The following is an 18,733-nucleotide window of genomic DNA, read 5'->3' as shown; positions in this document are numbered from 1 at the left end:
ATTTGTTGATCTAGAGTTGAATTTTAATTAGCTTTTCCCTTTTGTATAATTAGTGTAGTGCTACATTTAGTCTTTGTTTTTGAATAAATTTAACAATTTATATCTTTGGAATTGGTGTCTGTGTCCAATTATTACAGAAATTGAGTTCTACAAGATTCCAGGATTCGTGATAAGGTGATACTATAAATTCACTTCTTAAATTGAAATTTATAAGTGTACCTTACGATACAACTGATAGCACTGCAACTCAGTGTAGGTGTGCGTTCAGTCTCAAGAACTGACCTGTGGCCCCATGCCATGCAGAAGTCCACAGCTATGCGTGTCAGCATGCTCTGCTCCTCATCCCCAACGTGCCACTTGTAAGAACTGTGTAAAAAGCGACAGAGAACGTGATCAGCAAAGAAACACAATTCTCCTGAGAATGACAATCATCGTGCCGATCGTAATCTCAGTGCATACCTGGATGCCCAACAAGCCAAGCCAGTGGTTCCCAAGCGTTGTAATGCCACGGCACACTTTGCTGAGACCAAAAACCTTCGCGGCGCACCAACATGAAAAAAAAAAAAAGGATTTACTAGGTATTGTCTCACCTGAATGGCAACAGGCTGCTAAAACTATTATCACACGCACATTGCATGTTAAAGTATGTCAGTAAGGGAGTAATTAAAAGGGCAAATGTGTGAAGTGCAAGGAGTGGCCTTTAGTGGTTAGGTAAAAAAGTACACAGACAAACTAAATAATCCCTTGATACAAATGATTTATTTAGTGCAGACAGACCAAGACCAGACACAATAAACTATTCACAGTAAATATAAATTCACAGCAAAATAGGTTCAGTTCACAATATCCTATAACAAGCTGTATTTAACGAAGTGGTTAAACGTTACAAAGGGCATTACAATTGTTGAAATACAATAGCACACGGATCAAACATGCTATCCCCGCCGTTTTATTCGATTTGATTAGACGTTTCGCGACCGAAATGTTTTGTGTGCAGACTGAACGCACACCTGAGCCGAGCACGATCACAATACATATCCACAGTTAATCTAAGCAGTATCATATTGTAACCGTTTCGGTCTGTTATCAACCCATCCGGATCCAAAACCAGGAGTCAGACACCCTTTTCGGTGGACACGCTGTTGACTTCTCACAAGCACCATCTGCCTTCACAAAGGCAGCGCTAGCAGTGGAAAGAACGAAGAACTGCAGGAGAAACGCCGGGGCTATTTAGAGCCCGATTATTCAACACAGAGGGGGGAAACCAAAGCCAAATGAGACTTAGAGGAACAGGAGACATCCAACAACAGTGTAAAGATAAAAAGGAATTCACCATCTGTCCCTTTAATCAATTGCCTTGCAGTTCCACTGTGTAGCGTTATGTTGGGTGTATTTTGATAAGAGCATTTGGGCTCTGAGCTGAAGCACTGATCTAAAGAAGACCTCTCCACCCCCAAAGTTATCAGATTTCCTTTGCTCATCAGCTTGGAACTGGTTTGCATCAAAGTGACAGTTTTGGGGAGGATGGCACCGAGAAGAGGCCAAATAGGTTGAATCCTGCAATGAGATGTCTGGAGAAAGGGGCCTGTAGGTGATAAAATCTCTTTGAAGTGGACGAGAGCCGAAATCCCGACATAGAGCTACGAACCCGAGCCAACCGGCATTTCCAAAAGATGGCATGGATTGACATCAGTCATAAATCAAGCCCCCCTCCATTAGGACACTGGGGGCTGAAACCGAAATCCAATCTCAAGAACTGAAGAACCAATCACCTATTGATCTGACAGACTATAAGGAACAGTGCACAGTCTCTCTCTCTCTCTCTCTCTCTTTCTCTCTCACCTGAACCAGTAACTCGCTGCCACAGCTCAAGCTGTAGCTCTGTTGCCCGAACCGGAACCAGAAACCAACCAAGTCTTTGCTGGCAACAGAAGAGTTAAACTGGGAGAAGGAGATTGAGCCGTACGAAGAATTCTATTAAAGGACTTTATTAAAGGAAGAACTTTACAGACTGTGCATGTCCGCCTGTGCCCACCTGATCAGTGGAGTTTTACAGCTGGACAATTGAGTAAGTCGAATGTATATGAAAGTGTTCAGTCATTTAAATAGCTATTTGAGTCTTAAGAAACTTGACCCTTGGAACAAACAGGGCCCTGCTTTCCTCAAAGACTTTGTCTTCAAGTAACTACGGTGGAACCCTGCTTACAAAGAAGATTTTGTGCACAACCTTGGAGCCTTCAAACCAGTGGAAAATCTGTTTGGAAAAGACTCTAATTTCGCGAAACCCCAAAATCCAGGTGCATCGACTGAGTGGAAGTTCTTGGAAAAAGCCGAACCGCACTGCCTTTGTTCCAAACCACACGGACCATGTGCCGTGTGCTGTGATCTGAGCCCGAAGACAGAGAGGCCTCTCTGCGACGAAGTTCAGATAAGTTTAACAGTTTGGAGTTCATGATTCATGACATTTGAGAAATCAATTAGAAATGTTATTCTGTGATTCATAACTCTAGAATGTGTAATATCATTTAGTTTTCTTAAATATAAATGTGTGTTACATTAAACTGTTTTGTTGATAATTTTAGAAATAAAATCTGTCAACCCCGAGAAATATCTTCTCATTCCTGTTTAACTGTTTAGTCTGAAATTGACACAAGTCAATAGACGTTAGATTATTGGTGGCCCTGCCTATCCTTGATCATTGAATAATAATCAGTTAAGGGAAATTGTGGTAACAAGTAATGATAGGATCTTTCTCGGCACCTAAACGTAAATGAGACTGATATATATATATAACGAGAAGTTACCTGACATAAATACTAACCTGCGTAGTTATTTAATGTCTGACTAACAATACTAAGGAGAGACTCACCTTCGTCTTACTAACCGGTATTGTAGTTAATGTGTTTATAACCTTTTTTGTTTAACGATTTGTGTGTTATCATATGCGATCCCATGGTCTTTGATTTGGTCACGGAAGTGATTTGTCTTTGATTTGTTGATCTAGAGTTGAATTTTAATTAGCTTTTCCCTTTTGTATAATTAGTGTAGTGCTACATTTAGTTTATGTTTTTGAATAAATTTAACAATTTATATCTTTGGAATTGGTGTCTGTGTCTAATTATTACAGAAATTGAGTTCTACAAGATTCCAGGATTCGTGATAAGGTGATACTATAAATTCACTTCTTAAATTGAAATTTATAAGTGTACCTTACGATACAACTGATAGCACTGCAACTCAGTGTAGGTGTGCGTTCAGTCCGGCAAACACAACATTTCAGTTATGAAACGCTTTCTACAGGTGATGTATAAATGTAATATTTTCACACATTTGAATAAGTTTGATTTGATACAAGATTTATGAAGTTGACCAAACAAAATGACATAATATTTTTCAGGGAATAAAAATCTCACGACACAATTGGGTAGTCCTCACGGCACACGGGTTGAAAACCACTGAGCCAAGCCACGGTGCTTCTTGGCTTTGCACTGCCACTGAGACTGCCAGGCGAAGACAGAGAGAAGCTTACCTTCGATAGCTCAGTTGGTAGAGCAGAGGACTGTAGGTTTCAGGCAGCGGGCATCCTTAGGTCGCTGGTTCAATTCCGGCTCGAAGGAAGGCGTGATTATGGTTTGACAACGGTTTTGGACGAGCTCCCAAATGTCAAGCCATTGGATTTGCATGAGGACAAGGAGAAAACCCCGGAAATTCGGATTTGTTGTGGAGAACTCGCATTGCCCAAACATCTCATATGCATGTGACCCTTGTCACCCTGAGCCCAGTTTTCTAAACCGGCCAGAAAGCGGTCTGGAACAATCATGAAGCCAACACATTGTGAAGCACTTCACTGAAGCCCGGGTAGCTCAGCCGTTAGAGCATCAGACTTTTAATCTGAGGGTCCAGGGTTTGAGTCCCTGTTCGGGCGCCTTGTTGACCAAGGGCCATGATGGTGAAAAGCCTGGATGGCCTTCCAGGTGACAATAAAATATGCAGTTGCGTCTAGGCAAGTTGTCTAGTCCTTTTTGCTTCTTTTGGCAAATATCCAGCCTGGGCAAGTGTTGTCTTCCAGAGGCAAGTCAAGCCAGGAACTCTGAGAGATGTTTTTGCCGTTGACGACGTGTCACTTTAGAACAGCACAACATGCATCTCTACTTGACTTGGCACAATCTGTGAGGGTTGGGCCAACACAACGTGTCCACACATTTGCAGGCGTCTTGAAATACTTGGAATGACCTGTGGCCCCATGCCATGCAGAAGTCCACAGCTATGCGTGTCAGCATGCTCTGCTCCTCATCCCCAATGTGCCACTTGTAAGAACTGTGTAAAAAGCGACAGAGACCAAAAACCTTCGCGGCGCACCAACATGAAAAAAAAAAAAAAGGATTTACTAGGTATTGTCTCACCTGAATGGCAACAGGCTGCTAAAACTATTATCACACGCACATTGCATGTTAAAGTATGTCAGTAAGGGAGTAATTAAAAGGGCAAATGTGTGAAGTGCAAGGAGTGGCCTTTAGTGGTTAGGTAAAAAAGTACACAGACAAACTAAATAATCCCTTGATACAAATGATTTATTTAGTGCAGACAGACCAAGACCAGACACAATAAACTATTCGCAGTAAATATAAATTCACAGCAAAATAGGTTCAGTTCACAATATCCTATAACAAGCTGTATTTAACGAAGTGGTTAAACGTTACAAAGGGCATTACAATTGTTGAAAAACAATAGCACACGGATCAAACATGCTATCCCCGCCGTTTTATTCGATTTGATTAGACGTTTCGCGACCGAAATGTTTTGTGTGCAGACTGAACGCACACCTGAGCCGAGCACGATCACAATACATATCCACAGTTAATCTAAGCAGTATCATATTGTAACCGTTTCGGTCTGTTATCAACCCATCCGGATCCAAAACCAGGAGTCAGACACCCTTTTCGGTGGACACGCTGTTGACTTCTCACAAGCACCATCTGCCTTCACAAAGGCAGCGCTAGCAGTGGAAAGAACGAAGAACTGCAGGAGAAACGCCGGGGCTATTTAGAGCCCGATTATTCAACACAGAGGGGGGAAACCAAAGCCAAATGAGACTTAGAGGAACAGGAGACATCCAACAACAGTGTAAAGATAAAAAGGAATTCACCATCTGTCCCTTTAATCAATTGCCTTGCAGATCCACTGTGTAGCGTTATGTTGGGTGTATTTTGATAAGAGCATTTGGGCTCTGAGCTGAAGCACTGATCTAAAGAAGACCTCTCCACCCCCAAAGTTATCAGATTTCCTTTGCTCGTCAGCTTGGAACTGGTTTGCATCAAAGTGACAGTTTTGGGGAGGATGGCACTGAGAAGAGGCCAAATAGGTTGAATCCTGCAATGAGATGTCTGGAGAAAGGGGCCTGTAGGTGATAAAATCTCTTTGAAGTGGACGAGAGCCGAAATCCCGACATAGAGCTACGAACCCGGGCCAACCGGCATTTCCAAAAGATGGCATGGATTGACATCAGTCATAAATCAAGCCCCCCTCCATTAGGACACTGGGGGCTGAAACCGAAATCCAATCTCAAGAACTGAAGAACCAATCACCTATTGATCTGACAGACTATATGGAACAGTGCACAGTCTCTCTCTCTCTCTCTCTCTCTTTCTCTCTCACCTGAACCAGTAACTCGCTGCCACAGCTCAAGCTGTAGCTCTGTTGCCCGAACCGGAACCAGAAACCAACCAAGTCTTTGCCGGCAACAGAAGAGTTAAACTGGGAGAAGGAGATTGAGCCGTACGAAGAATTCTATTAAAGGACTTTATTAAAGAATGAACTTTACAGACTGTGCATGTCCGCCTGTGCCCACCTGATCAGTGGAGTTTTACAGCTGGACAATTGAGTAAGTCGAATGTATATGAAAGTGTTCAGTCATTTAAATAGCTATTTGAGTCTTAAGAATCTTGACTCTTGGAACAAACAGGGCCCTGCTTTCCTCAAAGACTTTGTCTTCAAGTAACTACGGTGGAACCCTGCTTACAAAGAAGATTTTGTGCACAACCTTGGAGCCTTCAAACCAGTGGAAAATCTGTTTGGAAAAGACTCTAATTTCGCGAAACCCCAAAATCCAGGTGCATCGACTGAGTGGAAGTTCTTGGACAAAGCCGAACCGCACTGCCTTTGTTCCAAACCACACGGACCATGTGCCGTGTGCTGTGATCTGAGCCCGAAGACAGAGAGGCCTCTCTGCGACGAAGTTCAGATAAGTTCAACAGTTTGGAGTTCATGATTCATGACATTTGAGAAATCAATTAGAAATGTTATTCTGTGATTCATAACTCTAGAATGTGTAATATCATTTAGTTTTCTTAAATATAAATGTGTGTTACATTAAACTGTTTTGTTGATAATTTTAGAAATAAAATCTGTCAACCCCGAGAAATATCTTCTCATTCCTGTTTAACTGTTTAGTCTGAAATTGACACAAGTCAATAGACGTTAGATTATTGGTGGCCCTGCCTATCCTTGATCATTGAATAATAATCAGTTAAGGGAAATTGTGGTAACAAGTAATGATAGGATCTTTCTCGGCACCTAAACGTAAATGAGACTGATATATATATATAACGAGAAGTTACCTGACATAAATACAAACCTGCGTAGTTATTTAATGTCTGACTAACAATACTAACGAGAGACTCACCTTCGTCTTACTAACCGGTATTGTAGTTAATGTGTTTATAACCTTTTTTGTTTAACGATTTGTGTGTTATCATATGCGATCCCATGGTCTTTGATTTGGTCACGGAAGTGATTTGTCTTTGATTTGTTGATCTAGAGTTGAATTTTAATTAGCTTTTCCCTTTTGTATAATTAGTGTAGTGCTACATTTAGTCTTTGTTTTTGAATAAATTTAACAATTTATATCTTTGGAATTGGTGTCTGTGTCCAATTATTACAGAAATTGAGTTCTACAAGATTCCAGGATTCGTGATAAGGTGATACTATAAATTCACTTCTTAAATTGAAATTTATAAGTGTACCTTACGATACAACTGATAGCACTGCAACTCAGTGTAGGTGTGCGTTCAGTCTCAAGAACTGACCTGTGGCCCCATGCCATGCAGAAGTCCACAGCTATGCGTGTCAGCATGCTCTGCTCCTCATCCCCAATGTGCCACTTGTAAGAACTGTGTAAAAAGCGACAGAGAACGTGATCAGCAAAGAAACACAATTCTCCTGAGAATGACAATCATCGTGCCGATCGTAATCTCAGTGCATACCTGGATGCCCAACAAGCCAAGCCAGTGGTTCCCAAGCGTTGTAATGCCACGGCACACTTTGCTGAGACCAAAAACCTTTGCGGCGCACCAACATGAAAAAAAAAAAAAGAATTTACTAGGTATTGTCTCACCTGAATGGCAACAGGCTGCTAAAACTATTATCACACGCACATTGCATGTTAAAGTATGTCAGTAAGGGAGTAATTAAAAGGGCAAATGTGTGAAGTGCAAGGAGTGGCCTTCAGTGGTTAGGTAAAAAAGTACACAGACAAACTAAATAATCCCTTGATATAAATCATTTATTTAGTGCAGACAGACCAAGACCAGACACAATAAACTATTCGCAGTAAATATAAATTCACAGCAAAATAGGTTCAGTTCACAATATCCTATAACGAGCTGTATTTAACGAAGTGGTTAAACGTTACAAATGGCATTACAATTGTTGAAAAACAATAGCACACGGATAAAATATGCTATCCCCGCCGTTTTATTTTGGAAATGCCGGTTGGCCCGGGTTCGTAGCTCTATGTCGGGATTTCGGCTCTCGTCCACTTCAAAGAGATTTTATCACCTACAGGCCCCTTTCTCCAGACATCTCATTGCAGGATTCAACCTATTTGGCCTCTTCTCGGTGCCATCCTCCCCAAAACTGTCACTTTGATGCAAACCAGTTCCAAGCTGATGAGCAAAGGAAATCTGATAACTTTGGGGGTGGAGAGGTCTTCTTTAGATCAGTGCTTCAGCTCAGAGCCCAAATGCTCTTATCAAAATACACCCAACATAACGCTACACAGTGGAACTGCAAGGCAATTGATTAAAGGGACAGATGGTGAATTCCTTTTTATCTTTACACTGTTGTTGGATGTCTCCTGTTCCTCTAAGTCTCATTTGGCTTTGGTTTCCCCCCTCTGTGTTGAATAATCGGGCTCTAAATAGCCCCGGCGTTTCTCCTGCAGTTCTTCGTTCTTTCCACTGCTAGCGCTGCCTTTGTGAAGGCAGATGGTGCTTGTGAGAAGTCAACAGCGTGTCCACCGAAAAGGGTGTCTGACTCCTGGTTTTGGATCCGGATGGGTTGATAACAGATCGAAACGGTTACAATATGATACTGCTTAGATTAACTGTGGATATGTATTGTGATCGTGCTCGGCTCAGGTGTGCGTTCAGTCTGCACACAAAACATTTCGGTCGCGAAACGTCTAATCAAATCGAATAAAACGGCGGGGATAGCATATTTTATCCGTGTGCTATTGTTTTTCAACAATTGTAATGCCCTTTGTAACGTTTAACCACTTCGTTAAATACAGCTCGTTATAGGATATTGTGAACTGAACCTATTTTGCTGTGAATTTATATTTACTGCGAATAGTTTATTGTGTCTGGTCTTGGTCTGTCTGCACTAAATAAATGATTTATATCAAGGGATTATTTAGTTTGTCTGTGTACTTTTTTACCTAACCACTAAAGGCCACTCCTTGCACTTCACACATTTGCCCTTTTAATTAATCCCTTACTGACATACTTTAACATGCAATGTGCGTGTGATAATAGTTTTAGCAGCCTGTTGCCATTCAGGTGAGACAATACCTAGTAAATCCTTTTTTTTTTTTTTCATGTTGGTGCGCCGCGAAGGTTTTTGGTCTCTGTCGCTTTTTACACAGTTCTTACAAGTGGCACATTGGGGATGAGGAGCAGAGCATGCTGACACGCATAGCTGTGGACTTCTGCATGGCATGGGGCCACAGGTCATTCCAAGTATTTCAAGACGCCTGCAAATGTGTGGACACGTTGTGTTGGCCCAACCCTCACAGATTGTGCCAAGTCAAGTAGAGATGCATGTTGTGCTGTTCTAAAGTGACACGTCGTCAACGGCAAAAACATCTCTCAGAGTTCCTGGCTTGACTTGCCTCTGGAAGACAACACTTGCCCAGGCTGGATATTTGCCAAAAGAAGCAAAGAGGACTAGACAACTTGCCTAGACGCAACTGCATATTTTATTGTCACCTGGAAGGCCATCCAGGCTTTTCACCATCATGGCCCTTGGTCAACAAGGCGCCCGAACAGGGACTCAAACCCTGGACCCTCAGATTAAAAGTCTGATGCGCTACCGGCTGAGCTACCCGGGCTTCAGTGAAGTGCTTCACAATGTGTTGGCTTCATGATTGTTCCAGACCGCTTTCTGGCCGGTTTAGAAAACTGGGCTGAGGGTGACAAGGGTCACATGCATATGAGATGTTTGGGCAATGCGAGTTCTCCACAACAAATCCGAATTTCCGGGGTTTTCTCCTTGTCCTCATGCAATTCCAATGGCTTGACATTTGGGAGCTCGTCCAAAACCGATGTCAAACCATAATCACGCCTTCCTTCGAGCCGGAATTGAACCAGCGACCTAAGGATGCCCGCTGCCAGAAACCTACAGTCCTCCGCTCTACCAACTGAGCTATCGAAGGTAAGCTTATCACCGTCTTCGCCTGGCAGTCTCAGTGGCAGTGCAAAGCCAAGAAGCACCGTGGATTGGCTCAGTGGTTTTCAACCCGTGTGCCGTGAGGACTACCCAATTGTGTCGTGAGATTTTTATCCCCTGAAAAATATTATGTCATTTTGTTTGGTCAACTTCATAAATCTTGTATCAAATCAAACTTATTCAAATGTGTGAAAATATTACATTTATACATCACCTGTAGAAAGCGTTTCATAACTGAAATGTTGTGTTTGCCGGACTGAACGCACACCTACACTGAGTTGCAGTGCTATCAGTTGTATCGTAAGGTACACTTATAAATTTCAATTTAAGAAGTGAATTTATAGTATCACCTTATCACGAATCCTGGAATCTTGTAGAACTCAATTTCTGTAATAATTGGACACAGACACCAATTCCAAAGATATAAATTGTTAAATTTATTCAAAAACAAAGACTAAATGTAGCACTACACTAATTATACAAAAGGGAAAAGCTAATTAAAATTCAACTCTAGATCAACAAATCAAAGACAAATCACTTCCGTGACCAAATCAAAGACCATGGGATCGCATATGATAACACACAAATCGTTAAACAAAAAAGGTTATAAACACATTAACTACAATACCGGTTAGTAAGACGAAGGTGAGTCTCTCGTTAGTATTGTTAGTCAGACATTAAATAACTACGCAGGTTAGTATTTATGTCAGGTAACTTCTCGTTATATATATATATCAGTCTCATTTACGTTTAGGTGCCGAGAAAGATCCTATCATTACTTGTTACCACAATTTCCCTTAACTGATTATTATTCAATGATCAAGGATAGGCAGGGCCACCAATAATCTAACGTCTATTGACTTGTGTCAATTTCAGACTAAACAGTTAAACAGGAATGAGAAGATATTTCTCGGGGTTGACAGATTTTATTTCTAAAATTATCAACAAAACAGTTTAATGTAACACACATTTATATTTAAGAAAACTAAATGATATTACACATTCTAGAGTTATGAATCACAGAATAACATTTCTAATTGATTTCTCAAATGTCATGAATCATGAACTCCAAACTGTTGAACTTATCTGAACTTCGTCGCAGAGAGGCCTCTCTGTCTTCGGGCTCAGATCACAGCACACGGCACATGGTCCGTGTGGTTTGGAACAAAGGCAGTGCGGTTCGGCTTTGTCCAAGAACTTCCACTCAGTCGATGCACCTGGATTTTGGGGTTTCGCGAAATTAGAGTCTTTTCCAAACAGATTTTCCACTGGTTTGAAGGCTCCAAGGTTGTGCACAAAATCTTCTTTGTAAGCAGGGTTCCACCGTAGTTACTTGAAGACAAAGTCTTTGAGGAAAGCAGGGCCCTGTTTGTTCCAAGGGTCAAGTTTCTTAAGACTCAAATAGCTATTTAAATGACTGAACACTTTCATATACATTCGACTTACTCAATTGTCCAGCTGTAAAACTCCACTGATCAGGTGGGCACAGGCGGACATGCACAGTCTGTAAAGTTCTTTCTTTAATAAAGTCCTTTAATAGAATTCTTCGTACGGCTCAATCTCCTTCTCCCACTTTAACTCTTCTGTTGCCGGCAAAGACTTGGTTGGTTTCTGGTTCCGGTTCGGGCAACAGAGCTACAGCTTGAGCTGTGGCAGCGAGTTACTGGTTCAGGTGAGAGAGAAAGAGAGAGAGAGAGAGAGAGAGACTGTGCACTGTTCCTTATAGTCTGTCAGATCAATAGGTGATTGGTTCTTCAGTTCTTGAGATTGGATTTCGGTTTCAGCCCCCAGTGTCCTAATGGAGGGGGGCTTGATTTATGACTGATGTCAATCCATGCCATCTTTTGGAAATGCCGGTTGGCCCGGGTTCGTAGCTCTATGTCGGGATTTCGGCTCTCGTCCACTTCAAAGAGATTTTATCACCTACAGGCCCCTTTCTCCAGACATCTCATTGCAGGATTCAACCTATTTGGCCTCTTCTCAGTGCCATCCTCCCCAAAACTGTCACTTTGATGCAAACCAGTTCCAAGCTGACGAGCAAAGGAAATCTGATAACTTTGGGGGTGGAGAGGTCTTCTTTAGATCAGTGCTTCAGCTCAGAGCCCAAATGCTCTTATCAAAATACACCCAACATAACGCTACACAGTGGAACTGCAAGGCAATTGATTAAAGGGACAGATGGTGAATTCCTTTTTATCTTTACACTGTTGTTGGATGTCTCCTGTTCCTCTAAGTCTCATTTGGCTTTGGTTTCCCCCCTCTGTGTTGAATAATCGGGCTCTAAATAGCCCCGGCGTTTCTCCTGCAGTTCTTCGTTCTTTCCACTGCTAGCGCTGCCTTTGTGAAGGCAGATGGTGCTTGTGAGAAGTCAACAGCGTGTCCACCGAAAAGGGTGTCTGACTCCTGGTTTTGGATCCGGATGGGTTGATAACAGACCGAAACGGTTACAATATGATACTGCTTAGATTAACTGTGGATATGTATTGTGATCGTGCTCGGCTCAGGTGTGCGTTCAGTCTGCACACAAAACATTTCGGTCGCGAAACGTCTAATCAAATCGAATAAAACGGCGGGGATAGCATGTTTGATCCGTGTGCTATTGTTTTTCAACAATTGTAATGCCCTTTGTAACGTTTAACCACTTCGTTAAGTACAGCTTGTTATAGGATATTGTGAACTGAACCTATTTTGCTGTGAATTTATATTTACTGCGAATAGTTTATTGTGTCTGGTCTTGGTCTGTCTGCACTAAATAAATTATTTGTATCAAGGGATTATTTAGTTTGTCTGTGTACTTTTTTACCTAACCACTAAAGGCCACTCCTTGCACTTCACACATTTGCCCTTTTAATTACTCCCTTACTGACATACTTTAACATGCAATGTGCGTGTGATAATAGTTTTAGCAGCCTGTTGCCATTCAGGTGAGACAATACCTAGTAAATCCTTTTTTTTTTTTTCATGTTGGTGCGCCGCGAAGGTTTTTGGTCTCAGCAAAGTGTGCCGTGGCATTACAACGCTTGGGAACCACTGGCTTGGCTTGTTGGGCATCCAGGTATGCACTGAGATTACGATCGGCACGATGATTGTCGTTCTCAGGAGAATTGTGTTTCTTTGCTGATCACGTTCTCTGTCGCTTTTTACACAGTTCTTACAAGTGGCACATTGGGGATGAGGAGCAGAGCATGCTGACACGCATAGCTGTGGACTTCTGCATGGCATGGGGCCACAGGTCATTCCAAGTATTTCAAGACGCCTGCAAATGTGTGGACACGTTGTGTTGGCCCAACGCTCACAGATTGTGCCAAGTCAAGTAGAGATGCATGTTGTGCTGTTCTAAAGTGACACGTCGTCAACGGCAAAAACATCTCTCAGAGTTCCTGGCTTGACTTGCCTCTGGAAGACAACACTTGCCCAGGCTGGATATTTGCTGAAAGAAGCAAAGAGGACTAGACACCTTGCCTAGATGCAACTGCATATTGTCACCTGGAAGGCCATCCAGGCTTTTCACCATCATGGCCCTCAGTCAACAAGGCACACGAACAGGGACTTGAACCCTGGACCCTCAGATTAAAAGTCTGATGCTCTAACAGCTGAGCTACCTGGGCTTCAGTGAAGTGCATCACAATGTGTTGGCTTCATGATTTTTCCAGACCGCTTTCTGGCCAGTTTAGAAAACTGGGCTCAGGGTGACAAAGGTCACATGCATATGAGATGTTTGGGCAATGCGAGTTCTCCACAACAAATCCGAATTTCCTGTGTTTTCTCCTTGTACTCATGCAATTCCAATGGCTTGACCTTTGGGAGCTCGTCCAAAACCGATGTCAAACCATAATCACACCTTCCTTCGAGCCAGAATTGAACCAGCGACCTAAGGATGCCCGCTGCCTGAAACCTACAGTCCCCCGAGCTATCGAAGGTTAGCTACTCACCGTCTTCGCCTGGCAGTCTCAGTGGCAGTGCAAAGCCAAAAAGCACCGTGGCTTGGCTCAGTGGTTTTCAACCCGTGTGCAGTAAGGACTACCCAATTGTGTCGTGAGATTTTTATCCCCTGAAAAATATTATGTCATTTTGTTTGGTCAACTTCATAAATCTTGTATCAAATCAAACTTATTCAAATGTGTGAAAATATTACATTTATACATCACCTGTAGAAAGCTTTTCATAACTGAAGTGTTGTGTTTGCCGGACTGAACGCACACCTACACTGAGTTGCAGTGCTATCAGTTGTATCGTAAGGTACACTTATAAATTTCAATTTAAGAAGTGAATTTATAGTATCACCTTATCACGAATCCTGGAATCTTGTAGAACTCAATTTCTGTAATAATTGGACACAGACACCAATTCCAAAGATATAAATTGTTAAATTTATTCAAAAACAAAGACTAAATGTAGCACTACACTAATTATACAAAAGGGAAAAGCTAATTAAAATTCAACTCTAGATCAACAAATCAAAGACAAATCACTTCCGTGACCAAATCAAAGACCATGGGATCGCATATGATAACACACAAATCGTTAAACAAAAAAGGTTATAAACACATTAACTACAATACCGGTTAGTAAGACGAAGGTGAGTCTCTCCTTAGTATTGTTAGTCAGACATTAAATAACTACGCAGGTTAGTATTTATGTCAGGTAACTTCTCGTTATATATATATATCAGTCTCATTTACGTTTAGGTGCCGAGAAAGATCCTATCATTACTTGTTACCACAATTTCCCTTAACTGATTATTATTCAATGATCAAGGATAGGCAGGGCCACCAATAATCTAACGTCTATTGACTTGTGTCAATTTCAGACTAAACAGTTAAACAGGAATGAGAAGATATTTCTCGGGGTTGACAGATTTTATTTCTAAAATTATCAACAAAACAGTTTAATGTAACACACATTTATATTTAAGAAAACTAAATGATATTACACATTCTAGAGTTATGAATCACAGAATAACATTTCTAATTGATTTCTCAAATGTCATGAATCATGAACTCCAAACTGTTAAACTTATCTGAACTTCGTCGCAGAGAGGCCTCTCTGTCTTCGGGCTCAGATCACAGCACACGGCACATGGTCCGTGTAGTTTGGAACAAAGGCAGTGCGGTTCGGCTTTGTCCAAGAACTTCCACTCAGTCGATGCACCTGGAAGTTGGGGTTTCGCGAAATTAGAGTCTTTTCCAAACAGATTTTCCACTGGTTTGAAGGCTCCAAGGTTGTGCACAAAATCTTCTTTGTAAGCAGGGTTCCACCGTAGTTACTTGAAGACAAAGTCTTTGAGGAAAGCAGGGCCCTGTTTGTTCCAAGGGTCAAGTTTCTTAAGACTCAAATAGCTATTTAAATGACTGAACACTTTCATATACATTCGACTTACTCAATTGTCCAGCTGTAAAACTCCACTGATCAGGTGGGCACAGGCGGACATGCACAGTCTGTAAAGTTCTTTCTTTCATAAAGTCCTTTAATAGAATTCTTCGTACGGCTCAATCTCCTTCTCCCAGTTTAACTCTTCTGTTGCCGGCAAAGACTTGGTTGGTTTCTGGTTCCGGTTCGGGGAACAGAGCTACAGCTTGAGCTGTGGCAGCGAGTTACTGGTTCAGGTGAGAGAGAAAGAGAGAGAGAGAGAGAGATAGACTGTGCACTGTTCCTTATAGTCTGTCAGATCAATAGGTGATTGGTTCTTGAGTTCTTGAGATTGGATTTCGGTTTCAGCCCCCAGTGTCCTATTGGAGGGGGGCTTGATTTATGACTGATGTCAATCCATGCCATCTTTTGGAAATGCCGGTTGGCCCGGGTTCGTAGCCCTATGTCGGGATTTCGGCTCTCGTCCACTTCAAAGAGTTTTTATCACCTACAGGCCCCTTTCTCCAGACATCTCATAGCAGGATTCAACCTATTTGGCCTCTTCTCGGTGCCATCCTCCCCAAAACTGTCACTTTGATGCAAACCAGTTCCAAGCTGATGAGCAAAGGAAATCTGATAACTTTGGGGGTGGAGAGGTCTTCTTTAGATCAGTGCTTCAGCTCAGAGCCCAAATGCTCTTATCAAAATACACCCAACATAACGCTACACAGTGGAACTGCAAGGCAATTGATTAAAGGGACAGATGGTGAATTCCTTTTTATCTTTACACTGTTGTTGGATGTCTCCTGTTCCTCTAAGTCTCATTTGGCTTTGGTTTCCCCCCTCTGTGTTGAATAATCGGGCTCTAAATAGCCCCGGCGTTTCTCCTGCAGTTCTTCGTTCTTTCCACTGCTAGCGCTGCCTTTGTGAAGGCAGATGGTGCTTGTGAGAAGTCAACAGCGTGTCCACCGAAAAGGGTGTCTGACTCCTGGTTTTGGATCCGGATGGGTTGATAACAGACCGAAACGGTTACAATATGATACTGCTTAGATTAACTGTGGATATGTATTGTGATCGTGCTCGGCTCAGGTGTGCGTTCAGTCTGCACACAAAACATTTCGGTCGCGAAACGTCTAATCAAATCGAATAAAACGGCGGGGATAGCATGTTTGATCCGTGTGCTATTGTTTTTCAACAATTGTAATGCCCTTTGTAACGTTTAACCACTTCGTTAAATACAGCTTGTTATAGGATATTGTGAACTGAACCTATTTTGCTGTGAATTTATATTTACTGCGAATAGTTTATTGTGTCTGGTCTTGGTCTGTCTGCACTAAATAAATTATTTGTATCAAGGGATTATTTAGTTTGTCTGTGTACTTTTTTACCTAACCACTAAAGGCCACTCCTTGCACTTCACACATTTGCCCTTTTAATTACTCCCTTACTGACATACTTTAACATGCAATGTGCGTGTGATAATAGTTTTAGCAGCCTGTTGCCATTCAGGTGAGACAATACCTAGTAAATCCTTTTTTTTTTTTTTCATGTTGGTGCGCCGCGAAGGTTTTTGGTCTCTGTCGCTTTTTACACAGTTCTTACAAGTGGCACATTGGGGATGAGGAGCAGAGCATGCTGACACGCATAGCTGTGGACTTCTGCATGGCATGGGGCCACAGGTCATTCCAAGTATTTCAAGACGCCTGCAAATGTGTGGACACGTTGTGTTGGTCCAACCCTCACAGATTGTGCCAAGTCAAGTAGAGATGCATGTTGTGCTGTTCTAAAGTGACACGTCGTCAACGGCAAAAACATCTCTCAGAGTTCCTGGCTTGACTTGCCTCTGGAAGACAACACTTGCCCAGGCTGGATATTTGCCGAAAGAAGCAAAGAGGACCAGACACCTTGCCTAGACGCAACTGCATATTTTATTGTCACCTGGAAGGCCATCCAGGCTTTTCACCATCATGGCCCTTGGTCAACAAGGCGCCCGAACAGGGACTCGAACCCTGGACCCTCAGATTAAAAGTCTGATGCTCTACCGGCTGAGCTACCCGGGCTTCAGTGAAGTGCTTCACAATGTGTTGGCTTCATGATTGTTCCAGACCGCTTTCTGGCCGGTTTAGAAAACTGGGCTCAGGGTGACAAGGGTCACATGCATATGAGATGTTTGGGCAATGCGAGTTCTCCACAACAAATCCGAATTTCCGGGGTTTTCTCCTTGTCCTCATGCAATTCCAATGGCTTGACATTTGGGAGCTCGTCCAAAACCGATGTCAAACCATAATCACACCTTCCTTCGAGCCGGAATTGAACCAGCGACCTAAGGATGCCCGCTGCGTGAAACCTACAGTCCTCCGCTCTACCAACTGAGCTATCGAAGGTAAGCTTCTCACCGTCTTCGCCTGGCAGTCTCAGTGGCAGTGCAAAGCCAAAAAGCACCGTGGCTTGGCTCAGTGGTTTTCAACAAATCAAAGACAAATCACTTCCGTGACCAAATCAAAGACCATGGGATCGCATTTGATAACACACAAATCGTTAAACAAAAAAGGTTATAAACACATTAACTACAATACCGGTTAGTAAGACGAAGGTGAGTCTCTCCTTAGTATTGTTAGTCAGACATTAAATAACTACGCAGGTTAGTATTTATGTCAGGTAACTTCTCGTTATATATATATATCAGTCTCATTTACGTTTAGGTGCCGAGAAAGATCCTATCATTACTTGTTACCACAATTTCCCTTAACTGATTATTATTCAATGATCAAGGATAGGCAGGGCCACCAATAATCTAACGTCTATTGACTTGTGTCAATTTCAGACTAAACAGTTAAACAGGAATGAGAAGATATTTCTCGGGGTTGACAGATTTTATTTCTAAAATTATCAACAAAACAGTTTAATGTAACACACATTTATATTTAAGAAAACTAAATGATATTACACATTCTAGGGTTATGAATCACAGAATAACATTTCTAATTGATTTCTCAAATGTCATGAATCATGAACTCCAAACTGTTAAACTTATCTGAACTACGTCGCAGAGAGGCCTCTCTGTCTTCGGGCTCAGATCACAGCACACGGCACATGGTCCGTGTGGTTTGGAACAAAGGCAGTGCGGTTCGGCTTTGTCCAAGAACTTCCACTCAGTCGATGCACCTGGATTTTGGGGTTTCGCGAAATTAGAGTCTTTTCCAAACAGATTTTCCACTGGTTTGAAGGCTCCAAGGTTGTGCACAAAATCTTCTTTGTAAGCAGGGTTCCACCGTAGTTACTTGAAGACAAAGTCTTTGAGGAAAGCAGGGCCCTGTTTGTTCCAAGGGTCAAGTTTCTTAAGACTCAAATAGCTATTTAAATGACTGAACACTTTCATATACATTCGACTTACTCAATTGTCCAGCTGTAAAACTCCACTGATCAGGTGGGCACAGGCGGACATGCACAGTCTGTAAAGTTCTTTCTTTAATAAAGTCCTTGAATAGAATTCTTCGTACGGCTCAATCTCCTTCTCCCAGTTTAACTCTTCTGTTGCCGGCAAAGACTTGGTTGGTTTCTGGTTCCGGTTCGGGCAACAGAGCTACAGCTTGAGCTGTGGCAGCGAGTTACTGGTTCAGGTGAGAGAGAAAGAGAGAGAGAGAGAGAGAGAGACTGT

General features: G+C 42.2%; 7 non-coding genes across 7 annotated transcripts; 2 read left to right on the top strand and 5 right to left on the bottom strand.

The window, feature by feature from the left end:
- The first annotated feature begins 3,528 nt into the window (after window positions 1–3,528).
- trnay-gua (transfer RNA tyrosine (anticodon GUA)) lies at window positions 3,529–3,617 on the top strand. Its single transcript is given in 2 exon segments — window positions 3,529–3,565; window positions 3,582–3,617. It is a non-coding gene; the product is annotated as a tRNA-Tyr (tRNA).
- A 235-nt stretch (window positions 3,618–3,852) lies between these two features.
- Window positions 3,853–3,925, top strand: trnak-uuu (transfer RNA lysine (anticodon UUU)). Its single transcript has one exon. It is a non-coding gene; the product is annotated as a tRNA-Lys (tRNA).
- A 5,390-nt stretch (window positions 3,926–9,315) lies between these two features.
- Window positions 9,316–9,388, bottom strand: trnak-uuu (transfer RNA lysine (anticodon UUU)). Its single transcript has one exon. It is a non-coding gene; the product is annotated as a tRNA-Lys (tRNA).
- Window positions 9,389–9,623: 235 nt separating this feature from the next.
- On the bottom strand, window positions 9,624–9,712 carry trnay-gua (transfer RNA tyrosine (anticodon GUA)). The gene is given in 2 exon segments: window positions 9,624–9,659; window positions 9,676–9,712. It is a non-coding gene; the product is annotated as a tRNA-Tyr (tRNA).
- Window positions 9,713–13,261: 3,549 nt separating this feature from the next.
- Window positions 13,262–13,334, bottom strand: trnak-uuu (transfer RNA lysine (anticodon UUU)). The gene has a single exon. It is a non-coding gene; the product is annotated as a tRNA-Lys (tRNA).
- A 3,728-nt stretch (window positions 13,335–17,062) lies between these two features.
- trnak-uuu (transfer RNA lysine (anticodon UUU)) lies at window positions 17,063–17,135 on the bottom strand. Its single transcript has one exon. It is a non-coding gene; the product is annotated as a tRNA-Lys (tRNA).
- A 235-nt stretch (window positions 17,136–17,370) lies between these two features.
- On the bottom strand, window positions 17,371–17,459 carry trnay-gua (transfer RNA tyrosine (anticodon GUA)). Its single transcript is given in 2 exon segments — window positions 17,371–17,406; window positions 17,423–17,459. It is a non-coding gene; the product is annotated as a tRNA-Tyr (tRNA).
- Between the last annotated feature and the right edge of the window lie 1,274 nt (window positions 17,460–18,733).

The sequence above is a fragment of the Amia ocellicauda genome, unplaced genomic scaffold (genome assembly GCF_036373705.1).
Source record: "Amia ocellicauda isolate fAmiCal2 unplaced genomic scaffold, fAmiCal2.hap1 HAP1_SCAFFOLD_26, whole genome shotgun sequence".
Lineage (NCBI taxonomy): Eukaryota > Metazoa > Chordata > Actinopteri > Amiiformes > Amiidae > Amia > Amia ocellicauda.
The sequence above is the reverse complement of the archived record's forward strand: the minus strand, read 5'-3'. Positions and strand labels throughout refer to the sequence as shown.